Genomic DNA, 13362 nt, shown 5'->3' on the forward strand with positions numbered 1-13362 from the left:
ATCAGGTGCTGAGAAGCTTAGCCGCAGGCATTGAAGAGAGAAGGAAGCAGGTGAATTCTGGAAGTTCTAGAAAGGAGAGGTTAGGTGTGCAGTTTGTTCGAGAGGGGGAGAAAATTAGAGCTGCTAAGTCAGGGAGAAGGCAGGTAGGTGGCTGCCTGGTAGGGGCTGATGATTGGCAAATGCAGGTCGACTTGGGAGGAAAGCTAGTTGTGCCCCAGGAAATAGTTTATAGTAATCTGAGGCCGGACATTGTCTTATGGTCCATGAGTAAAAAGACTGTGTTTTTTATTGAGTTAACAGTCCCTTGGGAAAATTCAGTGGAGGCAGCTTATGAAAGGAAGAAGACTAAGTATGCAGATTTAAAGACAGAATCTGAGCAGAGGGGATGGAAGACCAGGGTCTGTCCGGTTGAAGTGGGGTGTAGAGGTTTTGTTGCAGGGTCAGCTGTTTCACTGTTGAGGGAGCTGGGAGTGCATGGGCGAAATTTAAGGAAGACAGTGAGGGAGATGTCAGATGAGGCTGCTAGGTCTAGTCAGTGGATATGGATCAGGAGAAATAATAGTGGTTGGGGGGTGAAATAGGGGCAGTGAGGGAGTAGGGGGAGGCAGAGGACATGCATGCCTAATCCGGCAGGGGAAGTCTGAACAAGACACCTCTCCTCTGCTCTGCTTTCCCCGAACCTCTCCCAATAGGAAGAGATCCAGGAAGAGGAAGTGTAGATAAGGTGGGGGTGTGGCCAGCTAGAGTCTCTCTTTGTGACCATGTGAACTGCTCAGGTGAATTAGTGTTGTAAGATACAGAGTTGGCTTGTTTTTTTTTTTTTTTTTGTTCTTTTTTTGGTTGTTTTCCTGTTTTGTTTGTTTCTTGAAGGAAATGTTAGAAGAGGCTGTTAAATCTAGTCTGTGGATTAGGCCTCCACCTTCAGCACCCTCTAAACTTTCTACCCCCTACTCAAACAAGGGTTTGTATCCTATCCCTTCTTTCATCTTTGACTCTACCTCTTTACTTTCTACCCCCTACTCGAACCACATTTGCTGTAGTGCCACCAGCAGGTCAAACTTCTCTCATGTCTTGCGAACTATCTGAACATCTGCAAGATGGATTGGCATGAAATTTGGTAAATATATTCATATTCCCCTCCCTCGGGATGAATTGTAATCACGCTGGTGATCCCTTAACTTTTCATCTAGTGCCATCATCAGCTTTTCGATTTGTCTCATTTGGTCTATGACCAAATACCTGATACCAAATGTACTGACATTCCTGTCAATCTTGGCTGTACTTTGTGTGGCATGCGAACATGCTAAACTACTGTGGTGAACATGGTGGACATCATACCTGCTTTGCATCAGCATGTTAGCATTGTCGTTGTGAGAGAGTTAGCAGCCCAACATTAGCATTTAATAGCTCAAAGTAGTGCAGCTATACAGAGCTCCCAGTCTGGCTGTCTGGCTTGTGTTGTTGAGCAGTAAATTGTGAGGGAGCATTCAGGTCTACGTGTAGATGCACATATGTGACACACAAGAGCCGATTTTTTATGTGACTCACACTTGCATTTCTGAGAGAAGAGGCGAAATAGCATTTGCTGAGACCTTGGAGGAGCTTTGCTGTCATTCACAGCCATGGCAGCCGTCTAACCAAGGCTCAACAAGCAAGTGATGGCCAAGTCTCAAAAAACAGAAGTGGGGAGGTAGGAAAGTTTGCATGGTTTGGACAGGGAGCATAAAGTCAAATTAAAAAAAGGAAATGACACTGACAATAAAAATAACAGCTCCTTGTGTTTCATTCTCTTTAGTGCATTCATAAAAAGCCCTTAAAGGTCGAGCGTGTAGGCTTTTGTGTCATATCGAGTAAATGACAATTCTTATTTTCAGGTGACTTTACAGTAGTTAAAACATAATTATTAACATTATATATCCATTTCTGTCAATAGATCCCCCTAAACCTTACACACTGGTCTTTAAAGAAATTTTATTATGGCACATTGTGTGGTAAATTATTATGGTATAACATAGTAATACCATGGTGCCATTGTGCTATAGCAACACAAACAGTCGCTTCTTGTAATATTGCTGCATTTCAAGCAAACAGTGGCCAACATCCCATTGTTTTTATCAAAACGGACTACATGCAATTTTTCTGTCGAGCAAGTATGCTCATATAACATAATTTTTAGAACATTTTACGCTGCGGGTGTCAAAGTCTCACCGTGATCTGACTTTAAGAGCTACCTTTTGGACCAGCCGAGACAGTCTGTCAGTGCTGCAATCTCCTTCAGCTCAGCAGCACTTTTCTCCTGCAAGGAAGAGGTGAGACATTTCAGATGAAAGCCTTGTGATGATACTCTGTCTTCCAGTCTTTCCAAATGGAAATCATGAATGATGAATGGTTTGACGCCAGGCAAAGGAGATTAGTCTCTCTAAGACTTCAGGAAAAGTCTTCTGTTAGTGTGATATTATGCTATATTGTACTGTATATCCCCATTATTACAAATATTATCGCATATTTTCTCATTTTATCCTTCATCCGCCTTAACAACAATGCAGTCAAAACACTTTGCAGCAGCACATCAGGTACCAGATGTGGCATCTGTTGGAAAAATGAGAAAAGTGTTGATGGTAACGGTTAACAGTAAAACAGCAACATCATGATTACATTAAGACTACATCTGCATCAAAATGTTAAAAATACAAATATCATTAACATGATCACACTGACACTCAAAATGTTACGTAATTACAATGGAGAATATAACATGATTTTTAAATTATTAAATAGAAAATATCCCAAACATAGTGCAACAGCTCAATTTTAGAGTGTTTTACAAATTATTTGAAAGTCCACTGTCAGGACTGAAATCTATCATAGGGCTACCACTATTTCTGTGAACCATTTGTGATCTATTTTGTACATTTTTCTCAATCTTATTCTCTCGTCTCTCATTGGCAATAACAGAATGAGAGAGAACAAGCATGTTTAAGGGATACAGAGTCAGTAGTCTCCTGTGTAAAACTTTAAAATCATGATTTTAAGAACCTCATGCAAAGAGACACACACCAGTGAACACAGTGTGGTAAACAAATCATTGTTGAAAATAAACATGGTGTTGTCCTGGCTGTGATTGGTTGATTCAGTGTCCATGCCTGCAACAAATATAATTAAAGATTAAATAAGAACCACTGCACAAATACTGCAAGGATATGTTGCAAAAGTTGGCGTCATAGATGTTCAGGATGTCGATAATGTCCACTGCAGCACTAGGCCACTAAAAAGCATTCAGTAATGCTGAAGCTCTGAGGTTGCGGCTATGTAACAAGCGCTCAGGCTCAAGGGTTTCGGACTCAAAATGCAAAACACAAACACCAAGGAAATTCAAAAGGTCGACGGCTGGTTTTAATAAGAAAAATCTCTCAGGTATTTACAAGGAAGAACAAAAGGCGCTTGGTAATCAAAAACTACAAACAAAAGACGCAAAGGTTTTCATCAAGGAAAAAAACAAAGGTAATCAAAAACTCATGGGCAAGGCAAAGACAGGCAAGTTCACAAGACAAGGTACACAGGGTTCACAAGACAGTCTGGCACAGGACCAAGGGAGATGTGGACTATATATACATGAGGTAACAAGGAACAGGTGCAAAAAAATCAGGGCGGGAGAAGACAATCAGACAGGCGAGAAGGACACCAGGAAGTCATTGGTCTGAAACGAGAGGCGAGCTACGGTTTCACAATAAAACAGGAAGTGCATGATAAAACATGATGCAACTGAACCAAAAACATCAACAGACATGGCGAAACAAAACTCTTTGTAGTGCCATCTCCCAACGTGCATGCACACACATGCAGATTACAGTAACAAAAATGTTAAGCCTTGACATTTGCCTGTCAAACAGGCTGCTCTGCAAACACAGTTCCCAAACTGGAATCAATTTCAGAAATCATGAAGATTTCACATTATCAAATAATAAATATCAAATCTGTCTGGAAAAAACACTCACAAGAAATTAAAACCTTTCAGCAGTAAACCATTATCCTGTGTAGGATTTAGGGAGGCAAATGCTTTTTTACACCCGGAAAACATGGTTCATCTATCAGAGCTCATGTAGAAGCCTGATAAATGACTGTTTGCTAAACCTCATCTCAGCTGCACGAGTTGGTTGCAAACTCTGCATCTGGCGGACTTTTCAAACTTTCAAGCTGACTTGTTTTAAAACTCTGTGATAGGGGTCTTAAATGTACACTTGATGTCTGCCTAAATGATATATTGCTAAAAGAGTGAGCTTAAGCTGCAGGCAAAAAGTCAGCATCCTCACCAGATCATGACCCACATAGAATACAAGACTATATAAAACAGAAATACTACTTTGTGCAGAGCTAGTTAGCCTTTTTGTATAAAACAATTTAGAAACAACAACTTTGGAAAAATCTAAGAAATGCAATAAGATATCTTCAACTTTGTCACATCAGTCATTTAACTATAGAGATTTAAAAGTTTTTATCTCTGCAAGTCCACTGTCGTGCAACAACATGTGCAGCTGCATCTATCTCATCCATGCACAAGTCCATTTTAGTGCCTATTTTTCTGCCACTTTTGTTCATTCATGTAGGTATAGAGAGGAAGATGATGTCCCCTGTTCTTAATCCCACCTGCTTCAATCTCCTACCAAAATAGCCATTGACTACAACCTAAAGAAACATTTGAATTGCTGATTAAATCTGCAGTGATTCAGATCTGGAACCAGGCTGAGTGAATGTATTTTATTTAAATTATTATCATTATTACTATTACAGCAAAAAAGCCAGCAATGGGTTAAAGAAAAGCTGTTATGATTAATTGAGGGGCCCCTCATGTCACCCACCTGTTGACGCCAGTGTGCAAAGTAAGTTGCTGGTTCAACCCAGTCTCACAGAAAGTCGTGAAACTGTCACGTTAATTAATCTATTGTTTCGTGCGTGCCGACACGATTTCCTCACTTTTTTCGTGCTACCCAGAACGGATTTCAAACTAATGTATTTTAATGGGAAGTTTATTTCGTGCGTCCAAGCACGGCAATCACACGCCACGGCATACAGGAGGAGTTGGATTTTATTTAATTTCTGAGCCTTGGGAGCAACTAAATACGACATTCTCCATCATCAGGTATTGCTGTTATTTTTTTGTTTTTCTTTTAATGTCAATCCCGAATCCATTGCAGGCTTCCTCGTCATATGATCTAACGTTTTTATTCTTCTTTTCTGCTGCGGATTCAGGCATTTTTGTGATCAGGAAACTCTTTTGTTTTAATCTTTGCTTCCTGCTTTTTTAATATAGCCTACAATATACAGTAGCTCAGGTAATTAAAAATTGCGAGGGGTCAGATCTTTTACATATATATGATCTAATGCTTTTCTTCTTCTTTTTGGCCGCATGATTCAGTGATTAAAAAGTATTTTATTGTTATTTTTAATATCTGTATCCTGCTTTGTCCTAAATGCATTTATTTTATTTTTTTTTTACGGTTTTTAAGGTACCACTACGTTTACAATGTCATCTTATATTAGTGTAATATCTTTTTGTCTTATTGTGAAAGTATCCTAGTCCTTCCCCCCCACGGCTAGCGACACCTGTTGCCGGAAGCATTCTGCCCTTCTCCTGCTACTTGGTAAGATGTGTGGTTTTTCTCTTGCTGATGTCTTACTTTTTCATTATTCACACGGTTTAAATGTTAAAGCGATGATTAACAGCGGCCTCATTATTAAACACAAGACTATGAAAACGACCTGCTTACTTGTGAAGGGAACAATAGCAACTTTTGTCTGGCTAGTGGAAGACAGCTATGTGTATGCTAATAGTTACTGTGCATACGGTAACGCCGCATCACCAAAGAGTAACGTTATGTTATGCAATAACACGAGGCATAATGTCTCATTAGGCCTCCTTAAACACTGTGTTTTGTTTTAGAAAAAATCTTTTGTATTCATTCAAAAGATGGGAAAATCATGGTCCAATCAGTTGCATACAAAATCTTTCTGTATGAATAGAAAACACAGGTAAACTATAGCTAGCCTACAGTACTAAATACTTGTCTCTTTTCTCCTCGTAGTTTCTGTCAACCCATCCTATCCCCATCTGAGTCATCTAAATAAACCCAAAGGCACTTTTAAGAGTCATCTATCTATCTATCTATCTATCTATCTATCTCTATTTGTTAACTGTTTGTTAGTCTGCCTGTTTGTCTGTATTCGTTTGTTTGTTTGTTTGGTCTGTATCTGTCTGTATAACTATGGACAGATATACCATTGACCGCCCGAATCCCCAATACAAAGAGGGGAGGCGAATGGCTGCTGAACTGAGGCATGAGCAGATTCTCGCTGAAGCCAGGATTAGTGTTTTCATCATACTTTACTTGACATGTCGGTGACGAATTATATTAAATGTTAGTAGAAATATGAGTGTGTAAGATTTTATACTTTTTTTTATTAAACAAGGCAGTTGAGTAGTTAACATCCAAGCATGCTTATGCCATGTTTAGACATGATGAAAAAGGCCCAGATGATGCTGTCTTTGTATCAGCAGTTAATAATATGTGCTCTTAGATCTATGGAGAAGACTTCAGTAAACAAATGAAGAAACTGATGCCAAATGCAGACCTTTCATGACTGCAGTGCTTCTGCATTAGTGAAATATGTATGCAAAACATTGAAGAGCAAGTTTTCCAAATGTAACTGTCCTTAACTACAGAGGGGGATACATATTAGGTATATTATGGTAAGGGTCAGATAGTGTATAAATCCCTCAATGCAATAGATGTTGGGGTTTGCTTTAGTTTGTCACCTGTTTTTGATTCTAGTACCTTTAACCACATCAGTTTGACAAGACTGTTATTTATTAACACATAGCAGCAGCAAAGCAGCTCAGATCAGGAAACGGGCATGCTCTGGAAGAGACTCGCCGTCAAAGAAGACAAGGCAACGGCAAGGCAAGCCCAGGGGGAGGTGTGGTGGTCGACGCAGAGCCTCAGCTACAGGTTATTTATGTAAATTGTTGATGTATCGAAAAGTAGATAACATTTTTTTCAGTGGCATTACAGTAAATGTCAAGCAAGTCTTTCATGTGAATATAGTGTGTCTGATTGTATTTTATTGTTAATTAATATTTACATAGAAAAAACACAATTGCAGTCCTAATCCATTCTTATTCTTCTATGTGCTTATTTACAGTGTCACAGCCTCCAACTGAGTGCTCCCTGTCATCCAGCGTGGAACATCTGCCTAGTTTACCCTCAGCAAGTCCTTTGATGACATTTGGTAAATCACAGTGATGAAAGAATTTTAAATCTTCAAATCTCCGTGTATAACTGAATTTAAGATTGAAACAAACCTTAACACTTACACTTGAATATGAACACTAATGATTAGAGCCAGTTTCATAGTGAAAATATGTGTATACTGTGTGTATGTTGATTAATTATTTTAATGGTTGTTATTTAAATAACTGAAGTTGATATTTTCTTTACAGAAAAATATGGAGAGGCTCTCTGCTATTTTAGCATCATGCCATTCTGGTGAGCCTCAAAAATGTTCAGCAACATCCTGGTCTTGTCATCAGCAGAAAGCCTCAGAGACCACACAACCTCCAATGCCTCATAGAGAAAGAGGCTGTTGGTCATCCTCTGTGCTGCCTCTGCAATGAGCCTGCTGTCATTCGGTTGGTATTCTTTGGCTGGTGGAAAACTATAACATTTCAGAAGGGGAACTGTCAGGGGCTAAACCCTGAGACACATATCCCAGTTTAATAAAACTTTGTATCTCACCTAATTCAGAATATCTTAAATTGAATTTATAGTACTTATCACTCGGGGTGTCAACATTTACAATTTTTTCTCTAATTTTCTTTCTTTTTCAGCTCTGATGACCCTGCCTTTTTTGAGGGCCTCTTTGTGGCAAAAGACAGTGAAGTCTCCACATTTACTGAGACCATCCAAAAAGCAGTGAAAAATGCAAGTATTATTGATAATGTGACAAAATAGCTGTATTACTGAAATATTACCGAAACTGAATTGAGAGAAACACTGGCCTATATAGCAGACCCAATTGCATTCATTTTACTGTGTTCAGCAAACATCACGATAAAGAAGAGACTGTACGACCAGGTGATGCTAACAATGCGACTGCAAGAGGAGAAGAACATTTTGGTGCTGGAGATGGCACAACATTGCACATGGTTGCAGAAGCAGGCAGAGGAGCTTGAGAACAAGGTGGCTGAGAATGGTAAGCTAAAACAAAAAGGTATTTATTGAAAGCATGGCTTTTAAGATTTCAAGGTTAAAAGAAGTAAGCCGAAGTCAGTGAACAAGTTCCCGGAACCAGGAAGTAGTTCCTGCAGTGGGAACACAGCTTTATTTTGTAGTGGATCTATAATGTGATGTCTTGTGTCCTTTGAAATTTAGAACAGGGCAACAAAGGACTTTGCTGTCTCTTAGGTCCTGAGGCTTCTGCCCATCTTCATGTTGAGGACGAGGATCAAAGTGCCCTCAGCAGTCCAGACACTAGTGACGACGAAGAGGATATCACAATTTAGGTAATTTACTTAAGTAATTTACTAGAGTATGAACTGTATACTAGTGTTTGTTTTACAAAACTATTCCTGCAACTCTTTTTCCACACGGATTACTGTATGTGTATGTAAGTACATACACATACATTATGTCACATTAAGTAATAAAGTGACTAATGCCGGGGTGGAGGGTTAGCTCAGTTGGTACCTGCAGCCCATTTGCTGCATGTCATTCCCTTTCTCTCCCCCCTTTCCTGTCATGTCTTCAGCTGTCCTATAAAAAAAGACAAAAGCCAAACATAAGGCAAGATCTTAAAACATTCTAGTGTAATTTAGGCAACTTTAAACCTGGCTTAAATTGCCCTTTCATTCGATAGTGCAAACTCAAAACAAATGTCAGATAAATCCAATTGGTCAGGAGGCAGTCCTTTTCCTCACTTCTCCAGGTCTTCTTTGCTGAGTTTTTATTGAACTTAACCCATTTCCAACATCCAGTATATTAACTGTCCTTTAATTCCGTACAGCAAATTCAAAAAGTAAATGTCTCTAACTTAAATTAAAGGAGGTGTCAGAACAGTTTAATAGTTGTACCAAAAAGCAAAAACATTTCTTTAATGTTAAAACTTTGAGGGGTATTATTGCCTTGTGCTCATTTATGTTTGGCTGTGTTACGGAAAGAAGTGGGCTAGGAATAGTTAGCTAGCTAGAAGTAGCTAGCTTTGTAATTAAACTATAACTTGTGAAAATTAGACATTTAGACAACATTATAGCCTAGCCTTTATGATAGTAAACCTGATTCAAGAATCATGTTTAGAGTTTCTTCTGCACTATAGATTCTGTTGCTTCTTGAAGCAGCCGCCATCATGAAAGCATGTTAAATTGCCCAAGTCAGACATTTTATCCTAAAGAATCAAAAAGTTGACTTAGGCAAAAATTAAAATGGCCAAAGTCACCCTCTTGACAGAGGCCATTGTCCTATATGGCATAAAGAGCATGATCCTTTTAACTAAGAATTTAGGCGATTTTACCAGAGATGGCCACATTATCAGGAGATGATTTAGGCAAAAAACTCATTTTCATCAAAAAAGGCAGTCAATTTCTCCCAGTTCCTGGAAAAGGTCACTCCTCTGGATCTGAGAGAGAAAGCATTCCTGTATTTCTTAATGATTTATATTGCTTGTTCATTCTTGACTTCACCTTCTCTTACCATGTTCTTCCATGTTCTTCCAGATTGATGCTGCAGGACAGACTGTGGTGAAGGACATGGACTTGGATCTGCCTGCCTCCCACTCTACACCTGCCCTGCTGCTGCAATCAAGCCACCTGGTTTCCGCCAGCTCATACCAAATCTGCACTTATGGTGCATTCCAGACAACCTATCTCGTTTTCTATTTCATATGTGGTCAACATGCGCCGTATCCATGGGTTTCGTATGACGTCACACAGTGGTCATGGCGCCATCTTTCGGACCAAACGTCAACCTGTCATCTATATTCTGTATATATGTTTCATCAATATACAGTCTCATCTTCATGTACTGTAATCCAGGGGTGTGTTGACACCAATATTAAATAATAGGTTCACTAGATCACAACATGTTGTTTCAAATATTATGTTGACATTACTGATGAAATTTAGTCAGCTAAACTAAGTTTAATTGTCAATTTTTCTGACATGACTAGTTGCAGTCAGACTCAAACCCCACTTCTTTCCAGGAAAAGGGAGATAACAGCAGCAAATCTACTCTTTATTTTGAGAGTAGTAATGGGAGAGAGTACTTCCTGTGATTTCTTGTAAAGTGAAAGCCTTTCACTTCTGGTTACTTCTGCTTTTGGTCACTGTCTTCAATAAAACACTGAAAAAAGAAGTCATGTGTTCTTTAATGTCATACTATTTATTGAGTACTGTACAGTACTTCACGATCAACATCTAAAATTTCTGGACTAAATGCATTTCCCTCCCTCATGCATAACATGTTATGTGGCACAGGCCTATACTGTTTTAAGAAAATGTCATGTCATGGTCATTTTTTAAGATATGTGTGCAAAATTTACAGTGCACACAAAAAAGTACTGGCAATACAATATGCTAGAAGCTTGATAAGCTAGGACCATCCTGTCAGTCTGGGGAAAGGGGTATACAGAGACTATAAACAGCCATATTAAATCAATGGGGGAATATGCAAAAGAAACATTTACAGATTATGGGAGAAAACTGGGTCTTAATTGGTCCAAATTGAAAAGTCTGACTGAGCATAAGGTATACATCAATATCATGACCACATTTGGCCACTAAATACCCTTTAAAATACGTTTGTCTGATTTTTATCCAGCTTTGCTGAAAGGTGCTATGAGAAATGACACCTCAAAGGGCCTTGGCTTGGAGCAACTTGAAAATAAAACTTTGTCATAGGACAACAATTAAGACATTGTTGTAAAGGCCTTGACCTACAGAGTAACATATGTCAGTATGAACATTGTGGTTGGTTCCTGCCCCTTAGGAGTGACCTTTGAACCTTGTACCTGAGACATTTTTGAAGGCATATAGGGAAGCCAAAAAATATGCTAGAGATGTGGGGTAAACAGTTTTGGAAAGCTCTTGATCTCTACTATCATACCCGAAGGCAAACCAACAGGGGGCGTCACTGAGTAAGGTCAAAACCCGGAAAAAACATGATTTCACCCTTTTACCAGTGATAAACATCTAATCTGACCAAACAGATCTGCTCCCCACCCCCTATTACCTGTAATGTGATTTCAAGATTTCTGACCACAATTTAATAAAATATTGAAAACACTTTAGAACTACAAAACATATGGCGCAGCCCTCTACTGTGTACTTGAACTCCACGCCAATTGTAGTTCTTGTGGCATTCTTCCGGTCTAGGGTTAGCGTTGTGAAATTAGGGTTTAGAAAACAACTACCCGCTCGGTTTTCATCAGAAAAAGTTTTTCTTAAACATATGAATTTATGTCAGGAAACAAAATGTGTTGAAAAACATAAACATATTTATCAATGACTGCTATTTTAGACGCGATCCTTGCACCTTTCTTTCACTGACTGAAAAGTGCGCGTTCAATGACACAACGGATTTAGCAACGTTTCCAAACGGAACTTCCGGGCTTCCGTAATTCCTATTGTTGTTTTAAAATATTAATGTGGTTTATAATCTGTTTACATATAATGTGGCTTCCAAACATACATATTATTAATAAACGTTAGTAGTTGCAGTTAGCTGGCAGTAGCTATTTGTTGGTGAACATGACATAGCGCTGTGTTTTTGAACGCAGCTTCGGTCTCAATGCATGGGGAGCATAGGCTACGTCAGTACTAAAGTAGAAAAGTAGTAAAGTCAATTGATGAAAACATATTTCAAAATACAGTTACTGTTGTATTAAAGTCTAAAAAGCCCAGTTTCTGGAGCTATGCTTTACCTGAAAGGGCTATATATATTTTTTATATGTATTAATAACATACCTGAGACAAGATTGTAATTATTATTGAAACAGCACATCATAGTTCCATCACAGTTTTGTTTTCAGAGGATGCTGCAGTGGTTCTGTAAGATGGTCATGTTTTTAATAAGAGGCAGGAGTCATCTTGTCCTCTGCTGTCATCTGTACTCTCTGATTAGCAAAATAAAGGAATCAAGGATTCAGGGAATAAAGGTAATTTAATTGTCATTTTACAACACAGGTCTGCAAAAATGAATCAAAGAGATGTCGCCCCTTCCATACTCCTCACACATAGAACATGTATACAGATAATTAAAATTAGAATGAAACAGGAGAACAAAATAAAACATTATATACACATATCTGTTAATCTGGTATATCAATCTACATTACATTTCATTAACCATCAGTAGTCTGTGAAACCTCAGGATTGGAGGGGAAACTTAACTACAGTATATACATATTTACAAATGTATTATTGAGTCTTTTGGCTGCCAGGACTTGGCCCACTTCTTTCCACTGAAAAGAGAGGAGAAAAAAACGGTAAATATCAACAAGGTTTTCTGTATATTAACTAACTTTCACTTGTATAACAAACTGCATATACTGCAACTATTTTATACCGCAGCAGATCAAACTGTGGTTTTACTGGGCAGCTTTCAGATGTGAAATTTAATAACACATGCTCAGGAATTTCAAACAATCATTCAGGCAGTTGTACCTAACTTTCTTATTACAGTCCTTTTTCTAATTTCTCTCAAACAAATTCAAAACTACTTTCATATTGAAAATAAAACATTTAGGCTATGGGGCAGAGAGGGTAGTGAATTAACAATTCTCTTTTTAAAATAATATATAATATTTGAACTCAATCTCAAAAATATTTGGTACATACCTCCCCGCTTCGTCTTGTGTTTCACATCTCCGTCTTGAAGTGGAGTAGAGACAGCAGAGACAACTGTAGGATTGGAAATTAAATATTACTTATTCAGGCAATTAACGTGTACTTTTTACATACCAAAATAGTCAGGTTAGGTCAATTTTATTTACATAGCATTGAATCACAACAAAATTGTGAGCTTTGTCAAAAAGGTAAGTTTTAAGCCTACTCTTAACTCACTGACTGCCAACGATGCAGGGGTGTGTCACAGATGTCGTGGGAGGTTCGCTGCCAATGACGCACCAATGCGTCAATAGGCTTTTCTTTTATACCACTATAAAGGACACTCTGATACACCTTGTGACATAATTCGGGAGCTCTAGGTTCCCTCTACCTCCCTCTTGTTTTCCCTCTACCTCCCTCTTGTTCTTCTCTTTCTCATCTAAGTAAACGGGGCGCTGCTAGTGTGGCGACCCTCCTGCTCCTGTCCCCCC

At 38.7% G+C, this 13362-nt stretch overlaps 1 long non-coding RNA gene across 2 annotated transcripts; it reads left to right on the forward strand.

Annotated features, from left to right (window-relative positions):
* Positions 1–5596: 5596 nt before the first annotated feature.
* LOC121622654 lies at positions 5597–10387 on the forward strand. 2 transcript variants are annotated; one of them, XR_006007790.1, is made up of 7 exons: positions 5597–5639; positions 6877–7004; positions 7198–7284; positions 7496–7684; positions 7883–8247; positions 8427–8557; positions 9764–10387. It is a non-coding gene; the product is annotated as an uncharacterized LOC121622654 (long non-coding RNA). The 2 variants fall into 2 exon arrangements; XR_006007789.1 differs by lacking the exon at positions 5597–5639 and having other exon boundaries at positions 5662–7004.
* The last annotated feature ends 2975 nt before the right edge of the window (positions 10388–13362 follow it).

This window comes from Chelmon rostratus, chromosome 2 (assembly GCF_017976325.1).
Source record: "Chelmon rostratus isolate fCheRos1 chromosome 2, fCheRos1.pri, whole genome shotgun sequence".
NCBI lineage: Eukaryota > Metazoa > Chordata > Actinopteri > Chaetodontiformes > Chaetodontidae > Chelmon > Chelmon rostratus.